Consider the following 16,723-nt stretch of genomic DNA (forward strand, 5'->3'; position numbering starts at 1 on the left):
AGGAGGGCATTTTCCTCTCTGTCCTCTCTCACAGCCACCAGCGCACATTTTTACACATACACACACACACACACACACACACACACACACACACACACACACACACACACACACACACACACACACACACACACACACACACACACACCAATGTGCCCGCCAGCCTTGCACACCTGAGCTAATCTCACACGCACACACGCACGCACGCGCACAGTCGCACATGCACACACACATGCATGCCAGTGTGCACTCTCTGTGCTGCCCTGTCAACTGAACACGCAGGCAGACGCACTGAAAAACATAATATATGCATCTTCCCTTTACCTGGGTCATGTGATGTCCTAGCCTTACATTAAGACGAACCTGCAGTGGCTTCCGCATTGTGGCTTTAACGGCTGCACAAGCATCTTACCGCTTATACAGACAGGTCGGGGGTATGGTCTGCAAAGCTGCTATTGCGGCTCTACACATGCACAAATGCAAAATATAGCTTCCGGACAAGTTCTACAAGGTTTATGCGACTTGTCTGGAAGCCTTGTTTAATGTATTAGTCCGTATTTTTAAATAAAACGAGTTTTTACCAAGTGTGTGTCGATTCCAAATCTACCATCTCTGGTTTGGTTAAAGATGGCTGCACTTATCACGTGACGTTCATCCATTCCCCCATTCGCTCATACAAGGACATGTGTAAAAGGAAGAATGCACAATAATGCTTCCAGCCACCAACGGGCGCTGTTGCAGCTAACGTTGTAGCAAACAAGGAAAAGCTGTACACTTGGTAAAAACTATTTATATTTAAAAATACGGACTAATACATTAAACAAGGCTTCCGGACAAGTCGCATACATCTTGCAGAACTTCTGCGATGTGCTATATTTCGCATTTTTGTGCATGTGTAGAGTCGCAATTGCAGTTTTGCCGACCATGCCCCCGACCTGTCTGTATAAGCGATAAGATGCCCCATGCAGCTCGTCCCAAAGCCAGAATGCGGAAGCCACTGCAGGTGCGATGTAAGGCTAGTGACGTACGTCCCATACGGGAATGCCTCCCTTTTGGTCAAAATACAGGAAATACATGGAAATACATGGAAAACACCACCACACCACAAAGGGTTAATCCCTCCCTGTATGTTCAGCTCTGTCTGAGTGTTGCCACCACCCCGCCCTGACTCGCTGCTCCAAAGGGGGCTAGCTCTATTGTTACCTGCTGGAGGCTGGGGTTCGATTCCAGCTCGCTGCGCAAGACGTTACAATAATATGTTGGTGTTGATATCATTAGAGAGAGAGAGAGAGAGAGAGAGAGAGAGAGAGAGAGAGAGAGAGAGAGAGAGAGAGAGAGCGACTACAGTCAGAAAGAAAGCGAGGGAGAGGCAATACGTCATTAAAAAGCGATACATCATTGTGTGTATGTTCAATGTTTATGACTGAGTCATCGTATAAACATCCTACAAACAATTATTTAATACCAGACTATGGAGACATTAGTTCTAGTAAAGTGATTAAAAACACTTACTTATTAATCTTTAGGTTTTAATCCAAGGTGTCAAAATGGAGTCCATAGTGTTGAGTTGTGGTGTTGTGTTCAAATGGAGTCCATAGTGTTGAGTTGTGGTGTTGTGTTCAAATGGAGTCCATAGTGTTGAGTTGTGGTGTTGTGTTCAAATGGAGTCCATAGTGTTGAGTTGTGGTGTTGTGTTCAAATGGAGTCCATAGTGTTGAGTTGTGGTGTTGTGTCAAAATGGTTGACTGTGTTAACAGTAACACTATAAGAGTGTCTATGGGTACAGTGGGAGGAGTCACTGAGCATTCAACCACAGATCAAACTAAGTTGTGAGATGAACCTGGACACCCAGCTCTCTCTCTCTCTCTCTCTCTCTCTCTCTGTGTGTGTGTGTGTGTGTGTGTGTGTGTGTGTGTGTGTGTGTGTGTGTGTGTGTGTGTGTGTGTGTGTGTGTGTGTGTGTGTGTGTGTGTGTGTGTGTGTGTGTGTGTGTGTGTGTGTGTCAGTGGCATGTTAGTGAGAGCTTGAAAAAAAGTGACAAAAGGGAAAGGATTGGCCAGCAGTAGCCTACCCCATTATTTTAATGTTTTACAGGTGTTCAAAATATGTTATTTTTTATGTTCTTTGTGATTATTATAAATATATACTTTTGTATGGGGGAAAATATATTTTCAAATGAATTCATAGTTTTGTGAAAATGCAATACATGTACAAGCTGTGAGCTTGTAGATCTGCTATTTTTGAAAAGCCAACATACACATGATTGTGATGCTATGTTAACTACTTTTCCTGGGGACCCCCTGGAACCCCCCCAAGGACCCCTGGGTTTCCCCGGACCTCACTTTGAGAACCAATGGTTTAGAACTGTTATGCCATATACAGCAAAACAATAATGTTAACCTATTGTAGGCCTATACAGTAAATATTGTATATTCAGTCAAAACAAATACATGTACTACTGCTCTGTTATGACTACTAATGATGATAAATATGACTCTCCTACAATAACTGTCTGTCTGTTGCTACATGATGCTGCACTGAGATGCCACCTTGTGGCCACATTGGGTAACTGCTCTTCAGTTACAACAACAATAATCATACCTGGTGGTGGTGTTGAAAGAGGGACACAGACCACAGGTAGCTGCTGGTTGTTGTGTTGTTGTTGTTGTTGTGGTGGTGTTGTTGTTGAAAGAGGGACACAGACCACAGGTAGCTGCTGGTTGCAGTTTCACTGGCAGTGGTTTGGTGGTGCTGTACAGTCATAAAATAAATACACACATTGTGTGAGTATGCAGTCCTCCAAGTACACAGCTTCAGCTATACACACAAACCCTCCTCTCAGTATGATAAAAGACAGAGAACAGCTAAACATAAGGTCAGAAAAGGATATAGGACATCTCTGGAGAGAGATAGAACAACTCAAGGCTGAGACAAGTTTTCCAACCAGCGCTCAACAGGAAAGAGTAGAGCCAACAGAAAACATCCCAGAAAACCTCAACCAGCCAGAAGGACCTATAAGTCAAGGACCTTCCCTAGAAACCTCCCAACCTGAAGAGGCCTCACCCCAACCCTCCCCCTCTACCAGATCCAGAACACAACCAGCCAGAAAGCCCGGAAATCATACTTCTGATGGACTCAAATGGGAAACACGTGGATGAAAAAAAGCTCTTCCCGAAGCACAGAGTCAAACAGATCAGATGCAGCAACACCAGCAAGGCAATGGAGCAGCTGACAAAGGACTGTCTGGGTTCTCCCAGTCACATAATAATACACACGGGTACAAATGACATATGGAAGCAGGAAAACTACCAGATGGTTGCGTCGGCCAAGAGAATGATGGAGAAGGCCACCTCAACATTCCCAGACGCAAAAGTAGTCATCTCTGCACTGCTACCCAGAAAAGATGTCGACCCTGACTACATCAACGAAATCAACACACGAATTTCCAACATTTGTGCAACGAAGCAGAATGTTAACTTTGCGAAACACCCAAGGCTGACTGGGAAAAGCCTAAAAGACACAGTACACATCTACGAGCATGAAGTCCCAGCCTTCGCAAAGAGCCTGAAATATAGTATTCAACCGTAGCCCCAGACAACCCACTGGACCCAAACACAGGAGACCCTCCGGATTCTCTCCTGCTTCACCCAAACAACCTCGTGCCACACACCAGGGTAACCCACCCACACCTCGGATGGCCCCCCCCCACACCCCTGATGGCCATCCACACTCATCCACCACCCACACCCCGGATGGCCGTCCCCACTCATGCACCATTCACACCACTGATGGACCTCCCACTCACTCATGCACCCACTTTCCCACACTTATTCTCACAGGCAGTGACCAGAGAGATCCCCACCCCCACCGAACACATGTACCAGATGATGATGAAGGACTTCTGCGCATACTGGCAGAGCACCCAGGGAATCTAACAATGTGAACTATGGAGTACAAATCACTCACTATATCATCCTGGAATATACAAGGACTGAGGTCGAGCGCCCTTGGCATCAAGAGCAGAACCCCAGACTTTTCCAAAGAAATTGCAAACATGGACATCATTGTTCTACAAGAGACATGGCACAGAGGTGACGGCCCCACAGGCTGTCCTATTGGCTACAGAGAACTTGTGATACCATCTACAAAGCTAGCAGGGGTCACCCAGGGAAGAGACTCTGGAGGTATGCTAGTATGGTACAAATCAAAACTAACCCACTCAATTAAGCTAGTCAAAACTGGAGCTTTTTCTATCTGGCTAGAAATAAACAAAGAACTAACCACAACTGAAAAAAATGTATTTCTGTGTGCTACCTACAAACATCCTCCCAATAGAATCCCTTTATTTTAAGGAAGACATGTTCTCCACTCTAGAAGAGGAAATTAGCTATTTTCAGGCGCAAGGTCACATTATAGTTTGTGGAGACCTTAACGCCAGAACGGGACAAGAGCCTGACACCCTCAGCACACAGGGAAACAAACACTTACCAGGGGGGGGGGGGGGGGGGGGGGGGGATATCAGCTCCCCAACATGTCCCCCGAGAAACAATCACGATAAAGTAACAAACAAACATGGGTCACAGCTGCTGTCACTCACTGGGTCTGTACATAGTTAATGGTAGGCTCAGAGGGGACTCCTTCGGCAGATATACATACAGCTCATCCCTGGGAAACAGCACTGTAGATTACTTTATCACTGACATAAACCTGGCATCTCTCAGAGCTTTCACAGTCAGCCCACAAACTCCCCTGTCAGACCACAACAGAACCACAGCCTACCTAAACAGATCAACCCACAGCCACGAAGAACAAAAACCAAACAAACTACACAATGTAAGAAAACTCTACAAATGGAAGGAAAATAGTTTAGAAGCATTCCAAAATGCTATTAGGCAAAAACAAGTCCAATCACGTCTAGATCAGTTCCTAGGAAAAACCTATCAAGAAAACAACGAAAGTGTAAACAGGGCAGTAGACGACCTAAATAATATATTTGACCTTACAGCTTCATTAGCAAGCCTAAAGGTATCAAATAGGAGAGCCAGGAAAAAACACGAGAACGATAAATGGTACGATAACGACTGTAAGAATCTCAGGAGTAAATTAAGGAAACTATCAAACCAAAAACACAGAGACCCAGACAACCAGAACACACGTCTCCAATATGGAGAAACACTGAAACAATACAAGAATACAGTAAGAGAGAAGAGAGATCAACACACCAGAAACCAACTACAAGATATCGAGGACTCCATACAAACAAACAGTTTCTGGGAAAACTGGAATAAACTTAACAAACTAAAACAGGACGAACTGCCCATCCAAAACGGAGACAGATGGGTGAACCACTTTTCCAGCCTCTTTGGCCCAATAGAGAAAAACAAAGAGCAACTAGAAGCAGTGCTCTTCCGAGCACAGGTCTCCACCAGGCCGTGCGTCCTGGTGGTGCTACTGTATAATAGGCCAATGTAAAAAGGGTGGCATATGTTCTTCACCTTAGATCTTTCATGGCAATCTGATGCCGCATGCATGATTTGAAGCATTGTGTTCCAAAAATGAGTTTTGCCAAAGTCTACCTGCTGGTGGCGCTATAACAGGCCAATGTGAAAAAGGTAGCATTTGTTCCTTGACCTAGTGGTAATATGTGTGGCAAATTTCACGGTAATCGCAAGCTGCGTTGATGATTTGAGGCATTTTGTTCAAAAACGGAGCAATCCTGCAAGCTTTGGAAGCCAATATTAGCCAATCAGGATGGAATATGAAATACAGACGGATCGGACTTGATCACATGACTATAGAGATACTGTGTACCGATTTGCGTGATTTTTGGATAAAATCTCAAGGAGTAATATCCAAAAATGTGTTTTACATAAGTCGGCCCAAAGGTGGCGCTATAAAAGGCTGATGTGAAAAATGCAGGGTAAAGGTTTATCCTTAGCCTCTAGGGAGTGCGCTTACAAAGTTTGAAACTGATCGGTGGAGTTATAGGTAAAACCACAAATCGGCCTGTTATAGCGCCACCATGAGGCTGATTAAAAAAGATTTAAGTGGTATTTCTTCCTCTGCCTAGTGGGAAAGTGTGTGCGCGATTTCATGATAATTGCACTTTGCGTTTGTGATTTGAGGCATTTTGTCCAAAACGGCTCAATCCTACAAACTTTGGAAGCCAATCTTAGCCAATCAGGATGGAATATGCAAAATCGGACAGATCCGTGTCGATCACATGACTGTTGAGATACTGCCTACCGATTTGTAGGATTTTTGGACAAAATCTGTAAGAGTAGTGCACAGAAATGTGTTTTGCGAACATCGGCCACTAGGTGGCGCTAGAAAAGGCCCATTTGAAAAATTTAGGGCAGAGGTTCTAGATTGGCATCCAGGGAATGTGTGTGCTCACTTTGGCAGCGACCGGGCCAACGGCGACTGAGATTAGCTGCACACAAACTGCGAGGACGCACGCACGGACACACGGACGGACGGACGGACACACGGACGGACGGAGGGGAAAACATACTCTCCCCCATGTCTTCGGCTGGTGGAGACAAAAACAGATACAAGATAAACTGCAAAACCTAGAGTCAGCCATAAAAGACTATCAGAACCCATTAGATTCCCAAATCACCCTAAAAGAACTCCAAGACAAAATAAAAACAATAAAAAGTAAGAAGGCCTGTGGTGTTGATGGCATTCTTAATGAAATGATAAAATTCACTGACCTCAAATTTCAACTGGCCATATTAAAACTCCTTAATATCGTTGCTCAGCTCTGGGATTTTCCCCAACTTATGGAACCAAGGGCTGATAACACCACTCCATAAGAGTGGTGACAAATATGACCCAAATAACTACCGTGGGATCTGTGTAAACAGCAACCTCTGTAAAATTCTCTGCATGATCATCAATCACAGAATTCTACATTTCCTCACAGAAAGCAACGTCCTGAGCATATCACAAATTGGCTTCCTAACAAACTATCGTACAACAGACCACATTTACACCCTCAACACCCTTATCGACAACCAAATAAACAAAAACAAAAGCAAACTATTCTCCTGCTTTGTTGACTTCAAAAAAGCATTCGATTCAATCTGGCACAAAGGTCTGATGTACAAACTGTTGGAAAGCGGTATCGGGGGAAAAACCTATGACATCATAAAATCAATGTACACAAACAACGAATGCGCAGTTAAAATAGGAGAAAAACACAGAGACTTCTTCCCCCAAAGTCGGGGAGTTAGACAGGGATGCAGCCTGAGTCCAACTCTCTTTAATATATATATAAATTAATTGGCAAAAACTTTAGAACAGTCTGCAGCACCAGGCTCTTTGCAGATGACCTGCTGCTACTGTCTCCAACCAAAGAAGGACTGCAGCAGCAACTCGATCTCCTGCACAAATTCTCCCAGACGTGGGCCCTTACAGTAAACTTAACCAAAACTAAAATCATGATATTTCAAAAGAGATCCAGCCGCCAAAACCAGCAATTCTTTCTAAATACAATCCCATTAGAACAAACAAAAAACGACACCTACCTTGGCCTAAACATCAGCAGCACAGGAAACTTCAACCAAGCTGTAAAAGACCTGAGAGACAAGGCAAGAAGGGCTTTCTATGCCATCAAAAGGAACATCAAAATAGACATCCCAATAAAAACCTGGCTAAAAATACTGGACTCTGTGATAGAACCAATTTCCCTCTATGGTTGCGAGATCTGGGGACCAGCCACAAACCAAGACCTTGAAAAATGGGACAAACATCAAATAGAGACCCTGCACACAGAATTCTGCAAATCAATTCTCAGAATTCAGCTGAAAACACCAAATAATGCGTGCAGGGCAGAATTAGGACGATACCCTCTCATAATCAAAATAAAAAAGAGAGCATTCAAATTTTATAACCACTTAAAAGAAAGTGACCCAGATGCATTTCATAACAAGGCACTCACACACAGAGAAACCCTAGAGAGATGCCCCCTCAGCCAACTGGTCCGGGAACTCTGTACACAAACACAAGCAGAGCCACCAGACAGACAATTCACTGGACTAAACCAAAAATATAAAACAGCAGAAAGAAAGCTACCTGACACATTGGAGAGAAGCAACCCAAGAGCAGAGCAAACTAGAATGCTATTTGGCCCTAAACAGAGAATACACCATGGCAGAATACCTGAGCAAGGTGGCCGACCCAAAACAAAGAAAGATCTTGACTAGGTACAGACTCAGTGAGCACAGTCTTGCAATCGAGAAAGGACGTCACAGGCATACCTGGCTCCCTAGAGAAAACAGACTTTGCACCCACTGCACACAAAATGAAGTGGAAACTGAGCTACACTTTCTAACCACCTGTCCGCTGTACCAAGACATCAGAGACACATACTTCCCACAGATCATAACCACCCAAGGAGAGTTTCAAAATATGACCAATGATGAAAAACTCCCATACCTGCTGGGGGAAGTAAAACAATGTGCAAACACAGCAGCAAGATTTGTGAGCTGCTGTGATAAGAGAAGGATATCAAATGGAACCCAACCACCTTAAAAACCATTGTATATATCACTGCTCTGCCTGCACGTTACCGTGATGCATGAAAACTGTTTTCGCCTGTATATATTTTGTTCTGATTGTATTGTATTGTATTATCTACACTTCTGCTTTGGCAATGTAAACGTATGTTTTCTCATGCCAATAAAGCCCTTTGAATTGAAAATTGAATTGAATCCATGCGCTGAAAAGCAGTGAGTCTGAAAGTGACAGTACAGGTATTTACACAGTTGGAATAGAACATTGAAAGTAAGTAGGATTTGGTGGAATTTCAACCCTGAAAATAAAACTATAATAGTAACCTTGTTACATATACAACCGTAATGTTGGTGAGTTTGACGTTGTTTAAGGACAGGTTTGTTTTTTTACAACAAAGAGAAAAGAAAAGATGAGTGTTAAAATGTTTTCATTTACTTCTTTCTATCGTTTTAGTGATTTTAACCATTTTGATTTGGCTAATTATTGTATTTTCTAGACACAATAAGCCCATTCCCAAGATGCACCGCAATCTTTCATGGGCAGATGTGACTTATGGGGGCTGGTGTAAAAAGTAACAAAGAAATTGCCGGCATATTGTGTCTAAAAAATACATATTTAGCCATTGTACGCATGCCCCCAACCACTGAAATCTAAATACTAACATTTCTAAAACTATAGAAAGCAGTAAATGATTTCTTTTTAACTCTCGTCTTTTCTTTTCTCTAATTATAATCTAAAATATGAACCTGTGTTCAAAAAAACTATGTTGTCCTTTAAATACAATCAGATGGTAATAAAACCTTGTTACATATACAACCGTAATGTTGGTGAGTTTGACATGGTTTAATACAGTCAGATAGCAACAAACTGTTTGGGTGCATTGGCTGCCAATGGTTGGTGTTGCAACCCTTGTTTCAACATACATTAATACAGTGTAAATGATCTGCTAGGGTGTACAGTATGGTTACAGCAGCTCAGTGAGGTGCAGCCTGTTTAAAGATTTAAAAGCAAATAAAAGGACCTTCAAATCAATTGTAAAATGTACAGGGAGCCAATACGTATACTGTACATCAGGGGTCTTCAACAGGGGGTACGGGACCCCTAGGGGGTCCTCAGAGTTACAACAGGGAGCCTGCCAAATCTTTGTGTGATAGGATCGTGTTTTTACATTAACCACTTGAACCCTAGCATCCCTATTCTGAGTGGAACATTAGCCAAAGAGAGCAGATCTACAAGCTTACAACGCCTCGCGCTGCGAGGCGTTGTAAGCTTGATGACAGTGTTGTCAAACAACTCTAAACTGTCTAAAAAATCTATGAACATAATCTGCAACACAATTTTATACAATATGTAGTGGGGGTCCCTGCTTCATCTCTCTCTCAGCTAAGGGGTCCCTGCTTCATCCCTCTCTCAGCTAAGGGGTCCCTGCTTCATCCCTCTCTCAGCTAAGGGGTCCCTGCTTCATCCCTCTCTCAGCTAAGGGGTCCCTGCTTCATCTCTCTCTCGGCTAATTTGTCCCTGCTTCATCTCTCTCTCTCCTAAGGGGTCCCTGCTTCATCTCTCTCAGCTAAGGGGTCCTTGGCCTGAAAACATTGAAGACCCCTACTGTATTATATACTGTATCCTCCTGTCACTACTAGGGATAGGATGATAATCGTTCTAATTAAAAACACTGTCAATAATTGTATGGCAGAGATTGTAATTCATGGTGAAATTGTCCTCCGTCATAAACTAGGTTCTTTTGAGCTTCACATGTAGAAGCACTTCACCTCGCAGTGCGAGGCGTTGTGAGTTAAGTATAAGTATATATACTGTACTTATAAGAGTTGGCATCTAAACAAAACAGCTTCTCCGCGTCACGTTAGATTTTAACCACTTAAACCATTATTTGATGCCTTTAACTATTGAAAAATAGCAGATATACAAGCTCACACTTGGTGCCGCGCTGCAAGCTTGTAGATCTGCTTTTTTTATTGTGAAAATGTGTGGAAGTCTTTGAATATCTGTGACCCGATCTTTGACCCGACTTCTAAATCCTTCCTCTAAATCAGCTGTTGTCAAACTTTTTCATGTCAAGGACCCCCAAAATTACAGGTATTTGGACCGCAGACCCCCATCTCAAAATATGTTGTTCCAGGGACCCCCCAGAAGCAAATATTTGAGTTGCAAATGTTCGCTTTAAAAAAATATATATTCAAAGTGTAGGGCCCAAATCCTATATTTGGTGCTCTACTGCTGGTTGCCGTCTAAAGGGCTCTAAGTCCTGACGTGTGGTGTGACAATAAACTGATGTCCAAACCTTCCAGTAGATTTGCAGCATAAACGTTATTTATTAGTATACTTTCAGTCCTATACTTTGGTATAATAAAAATATAAAAGTTTGTCCCAGACGACAACACCTGCCGCTGATTACCCATCATCCCTAAATAACTTTGGCCACCTTGGCCTGAACTTGGGCCTGAACTTAAGTGACATCATAATTAATCAATTAAACAATAACATAACATCTATGCACATCTGTGCACGTGCCTGCTTGTCTCCTTTACACAACTTGAGGAAAGTGCCCCATATTTGTAGAAATTACTTTTGTTGCCCTTTTCGCTTATATACCACCTTTCATAAGAACCAATTTTCTATCCAGTCTTTAAAGACACACGAACAGGTTGACTTCCATTGTCTCAAAGTAATTCTACGTCCAGTTATGAGGGCCATACGGCACCATGATCTGGTTTGTTTAGGTTATCTGGAAGGATTCCAATGCAATTATGCACAAAGAAGGATGTTTATATGGGGACATTTCTAGCACTTTACTCAAAAAGAGGGCCATTTCTTGTGTGTGTGTGTGTGTGTGTGTGTGTGTGTGTGTGTGTGTGTGTGTGTGTGTGTGTGTGTGTGTGTGTGTGTGTGTGTGTGTGTGTGCGTGCGTGCGTGTGCGTGTGCGTGTTGCAGCAAAAAGCCCACCCCGGCTCGCTGGATTCTGAAGCAAAGAAAACCCCTGTTTGGAAGTTGCTGGACTTGGCAAAGCAGGCAGCAGAAATCCACCCCACTGGTCGTATACAGGTACTACACTCTATACTGTAGATATGATTAATTAAATCCACCCCACTGGTCGTATACAGGTAACACTCTGTACTGTAGATATGATTAATTAAATCCACCCCACTGGTCGTATACAGGTAACACTCTGTACTGTAGATATGATTAATTAAATCCACCCCACTGGTCGTATACAGGTACTACACTCTGTACTGTAGATATGATTAATTAAATCCACCCACTGGTCGTATACAGGTAACACTCTATACTGTAGATATGATTAATTAAATCCACCCCACTGGTTGTATACAGGTAACACTCTGTACTGTAGATATGATTAATTAAATCCACCCCACTGGTCGTATACAGGTAACACTCTATACTGTAGATATGATTAATTAAATCCACCCCACTGGTCGTATACAGGTAACACTCTATACTGTAGATATGATTAATTAAATCCACCCCACTGGTCGTATACAGGTAACACTCTATACTGTAGATATGATTAATTAAATCCACCCCACTGGTCGTATACAGGTAACACTCTATACTGTAGATATGATTAATTAAATCCACCCCACTGGTCGTATACAGGTAACACTCTATACTGTAGATATGATTAATTAAATCCACCCCACTGGTCGTATACAGGTAACACTCTATACTGTACATATGATTAATTAAATCCACCCCACTGGTCGTATACAGGTAACACTCTGTACTGTAGATATGATTAATTAAATCCACCCCACTGGTCATATACAGGTAACACTCTATACTGTAGATATGATTAATTAAATCCACCCCACTGGTCGTATACAGGTACATTCTACACATCAATTGCATCAAACACACAGGGCTGAAAGTGGATTCCCATTATCCTCCCACCTCAATGTGTAGCCTGGCTGGCTACCACAACCTAACAACAAATTAAATAAAGAATTACTCAATATCGTTTGCCTCCTGCCTGCAGCTTCATTCATCCCTGATTCAAAAACACTTAGACATATGCATGGTGTAGAAATGAGAAACACTTGATATCATGTAGAGCAGTGGTTCCCAAACATTTTAGCTCGTGACCCAAAAGAGAAATTTGACTTTTGCTTCACGCCGCATTGTGAGCTTCTTAAACATTTGTTTCAATTTACGTAATGTCTTAGATTTTTCTTTGATTTCCTCATGAAATTACTGGAAAAATGAATTTCTTTTGTTGAACATTTTAGCTTTTTTGGTAGGAATTTTTTATGTTTTTAAATAATAATAATTAAAATACATTTTTTAAAAACATTAAGGGACCCATACAAATGTGTCCACGACCACGACCCACAAATGGGTCTCGACCCACTGTTTGCGGAAAAGTGATATATACTGTAGCATGCAGTGCTGTCCCTGACAAATGTGTGGTCGACTCACACAACCAATGCATTGAGACGCTACACACAAAGTACAGTACACTGTAGATATCGCAAATTAACCCATTTAGGCCTGGGATTATTGAATGCTTTAACTACTGAAAAATAGTAGATCTACAAGCTCACAGCGCGGCACTCTGCAAGCTTGTAGATCTGCTATATATTTTTTTTAAGTTGTGAAAATGTGTGCAAATCTTTGACTATATGTATTTTTAAAGCAAACGTTTGTAACTCAATTTTTTCTTCTGGGTGGTCCCTGGAACTAAATATTTTGAGATGGGGTCCGTGGCCAAGTACATATCATTTTGGGGGTCCTTCACATGAAAACGTTTGAGAACCACTGACATAGTAGTCTCTCAAGAACAGACTAACTGAGTACCAGTTAAGTGAAAATGACCTTTTCTTTGACGATGGCTGGCCAGGTTGCTGACATAGAAACATAGATTTTTTCAAAAAACCTTAGAAGGATTCAGAAGACACTTATAGAATCGGGTCGATAAAAAAAAAAAGTAGCAGATCTACAAGCTCGCAGCGCGGCACTCGGTGCCGCGTTGTGTGGGCTTGTATATCTGCTGTTTTCCAATAGTTAAAGCATAAATTAATAATACGCAATAATGTGTACCCGTTCTAAATGGCATAAATGCAGAAATCTGTTCCATTTCAACATACTGTACACTTATTGTCTCTCTTATGTTCTGTCTTACAGAAAGTGACGTATCACAGCCCCATCTGGCCACCGTACGGAAATGGTGAGTTAATCTCTTCTTCCCGCGTCCACAAAACAGTGTTGTAGATTTACGTTTCAGAAGATCAGAAGTTGTGTGCATTTCTGTGACAAGCCATGGCCTCTGGCATCTTTTGTACAACAAGGGAATGACATATTCCATTTTCTACCACTTTTTGTGGTCACATGTTCAGATACTGGATTCTGATTGGCTTAAAACAGTGGTAAATCAGTCAACAACCTTGAGTTGGCTCATGGACCCCGCTCACTGTTGTGTTGCAGTTGTATAACTAAATAACCTTGCAAGTTACAACTGTGTTTTCTTTCATTTATATGGTAGAAGTGGTAGAAAAGCAATTTACCATTCCAGGGTCGTGCCCTGAAACAGTGGTAAATCAGCCAACAACGCACTCCATCTCATGGTAAATGGCTAACGTTTCACAGAGCATGTTTGTCAAAATGCATCCAGAGTATTAGTAATCAGCTATCTGGTTGTATCTCACCACATATAAATCTAAGTGCAAATGCACTGAAGTCACATAGAATCTGTAGACAGATTGAGCTCACTTCCAGTGGTGGTATCCTATGTTTTATCAGGTCGTCCAGACCTGATCTACAGATCGCTCTGACCCAAGTCCGACACTTTCATTTATGTATACAGCCGTGTGTGTGAATTACATTAAAAAGACGCCAACATTTAAGAAAATAAAGCCCTTTTAATAGATACCAAACAGCAAGCTTTAGACACATAATTTAATTACATTTGAACATTGTAAATTGTACATTGACAACTGATAGCAGAAGCGATAAGCTCTACTTCTGCATTATACAGTAGTTATTACCTGAAGTGATTGATTGATTGATTGATTGATTGATATTGTAGTACAACAGTACAACAATTTAAAAACGCACCAAATGGATGAGACACAAAAAGCCTGTTGCATTGTGATCCATTCAACAAACAAAAAAAAAAAAACATCTGGACAAAACAACAGTGCAACAAAACTACTAACAAAATGTAAAACTTCAAAATGTACTGTTTGATACAATTCATGATAAAAAACAAATACAAAATAAATGGTTCATATAACTGAACTCTCGAAAGGCAAAAAGACGAAAAGTAATTTACTTAAGTACTGTACTTAAAGGAGGACTTCACCACTTTCCAACCTGTCTTCTTATAATAGGTCCTCAGTAATGTTCATTACTCAGTCTGGGTCTCATAGGAGAGCTGTGGACGGGTCAGAAATCCATCCATCAGTGACATCATCGTTTGACAGATTTTTTTTAAACAATATTTTTGAAAAGAATATTTAGATTTGCATTATAGCGAGCACAATGGCTTACATTATAACATTGCAATCTTTCAGGAATAGAAAGCCTGCATTTTCTAATAGCTTGGATTCCCCATTGATGATGTCACTGGTGGATGGATTTCTGATCTGCCCTCAGCTCTCCTATGAGACCCAGACTGAGTAGAAAAAAATTGTGCTATTTTATCATGAACATTAGTGAGGACCTATAATATCAAGACTGGTTGAAAAGTGTTGAAGTTGTCCTTTAAGTCAAATTTGGTTCCATTTGAGTTAAGGCGAGACACTACAGGTGAATAGGGTAAAAAAAATAACTAATAGCTACAACAATGAAACTTTTGCAGTTGATTACTTACATCAAGACTAAGAATTTTTGAATTACAAGTTTTCTGAAATTATATGTTTAGATATGCAAATGAGGCACTATATGCGCTAATAATGCCCAATGTGCATACTTTTCAGGTACATAAATCTGAAGATTGGATAATGCCAGGTTCAAAACTATTGTTTCCCTTTCTTGACATATTAGAGACAAAACAAATTACAGAGGGGATTTTAGATATCTCTTTTTATCACTCCATAAATCATAAAATAGTGTCAACAGTCATTAAAAACACATTTTCGCCATGTTTTTAGTGATAAAATGTGATGTAAATCAGGCTATGAATGATATATCAACAAACCCCTCTGTAAATATCTTCAGGATATAGATAAGAATAAAACTGGAAGGTTTGGTGTATGTGGGTGCAACTGAAGTGGAGATTTATGTACCTAAGTATGAGGAAAAACACATTTTGGGAAACAGCCTTTAAAGATTGGACACACCCCCATCCTATACAAACCAATTGTAACTTCAAACTCCATTTTAATCATGTTAGATTCATCAAAAACACCTGTCCTCGGTTCTGGTGACTCATACTGTCCTCCTAATACGTGAGGGGGCCATGTTTCTTTGATTCATCTTTTATTTATTTTTTATTGTCTATATATATCTATATTTTGTAAAATATGTATGAAAACAAATGCTGTTAACTCGGCACTTTCACGTATGAAATGAACATTTATATGTGTATTTTGAACGTTAATTTTGCATTTGTTTGAAAGAAGGCATGTTTAGGAAGCAAAATAGTAAAAAAACTCATGTTTTTACATTTTGATTTTTTACATGTTTTCACCTGCCATGTCTCCCCTTAAGGGGAGACGTTGAGATGTAAAAGTTTGAAAAACACTGGTTTAGGCAGCTATAAATATAACTAGGTTCACATGCGAGGTGGAAAAAGCGGCGCTCCCAACTAAGTAAAGGATGCCAGACTGGCTCAGATAAACATTCTTACTTTTATAAAGTCACATGCCCTTTTAGCAGGGACGTGCAGAGAATGTTAGAGGGGCTGACATTTCTAAAGGGGCCTTTTGGTGAAAATATTGAAAATAGCAGACCGCCAAGCTATTTTCGGTGTGTGATACCACACTAAACTAAGCATAATCAAGTAGCTGGAGATGTGGCGTAAGGGCCTGGATTTCTACACAGAGAGGGCAATTCTTTCATAATAAGATGCTGCATTCAAGTACAGGAGAGTTTGGACAAGGCAATTAGCCAGGAGCTATGCCCCTCCCAAAAAAGCTTTTGTCCAATGCTAGCTTAGAATAACTTTGGAAAGCTGCCGGTTGCTAAGCTAGCATTGGACAAAAGCTTTTAGGGGAGGGGCATAGCTACTG

At 41.3% G+C, this 16,723-nt stretch overlaps 1 protein-coding gene across 1 annotated transcript in view; it reads right to left on the reverse strand.

Moving 5' to 3' along the window:
* Nucleotides 1-16,723, reverse strand: part of LOC308292373 (protein NLRC3-like) — a gene marked incomplete at its 3' end in the record, with an annotated part of 202,764 nt that overhangs the window by 39,486 nt on the left and 146,555 nt on the right. The gene's annotated exons all lie outside the window — the stretch shown is intronic.

Source organism: Nannobrachium achirus (assembly GCF_963921795.1).
Source record: "Nannobrachium achirus genome assembly, chromosome: 10".
Lineage (NCBI taxonomy): Eukaryota > Metazoa > Chordata > Actinopteri > Myctophiformes > Myctophidae > Nannobrachium > Nannobrachium achirus.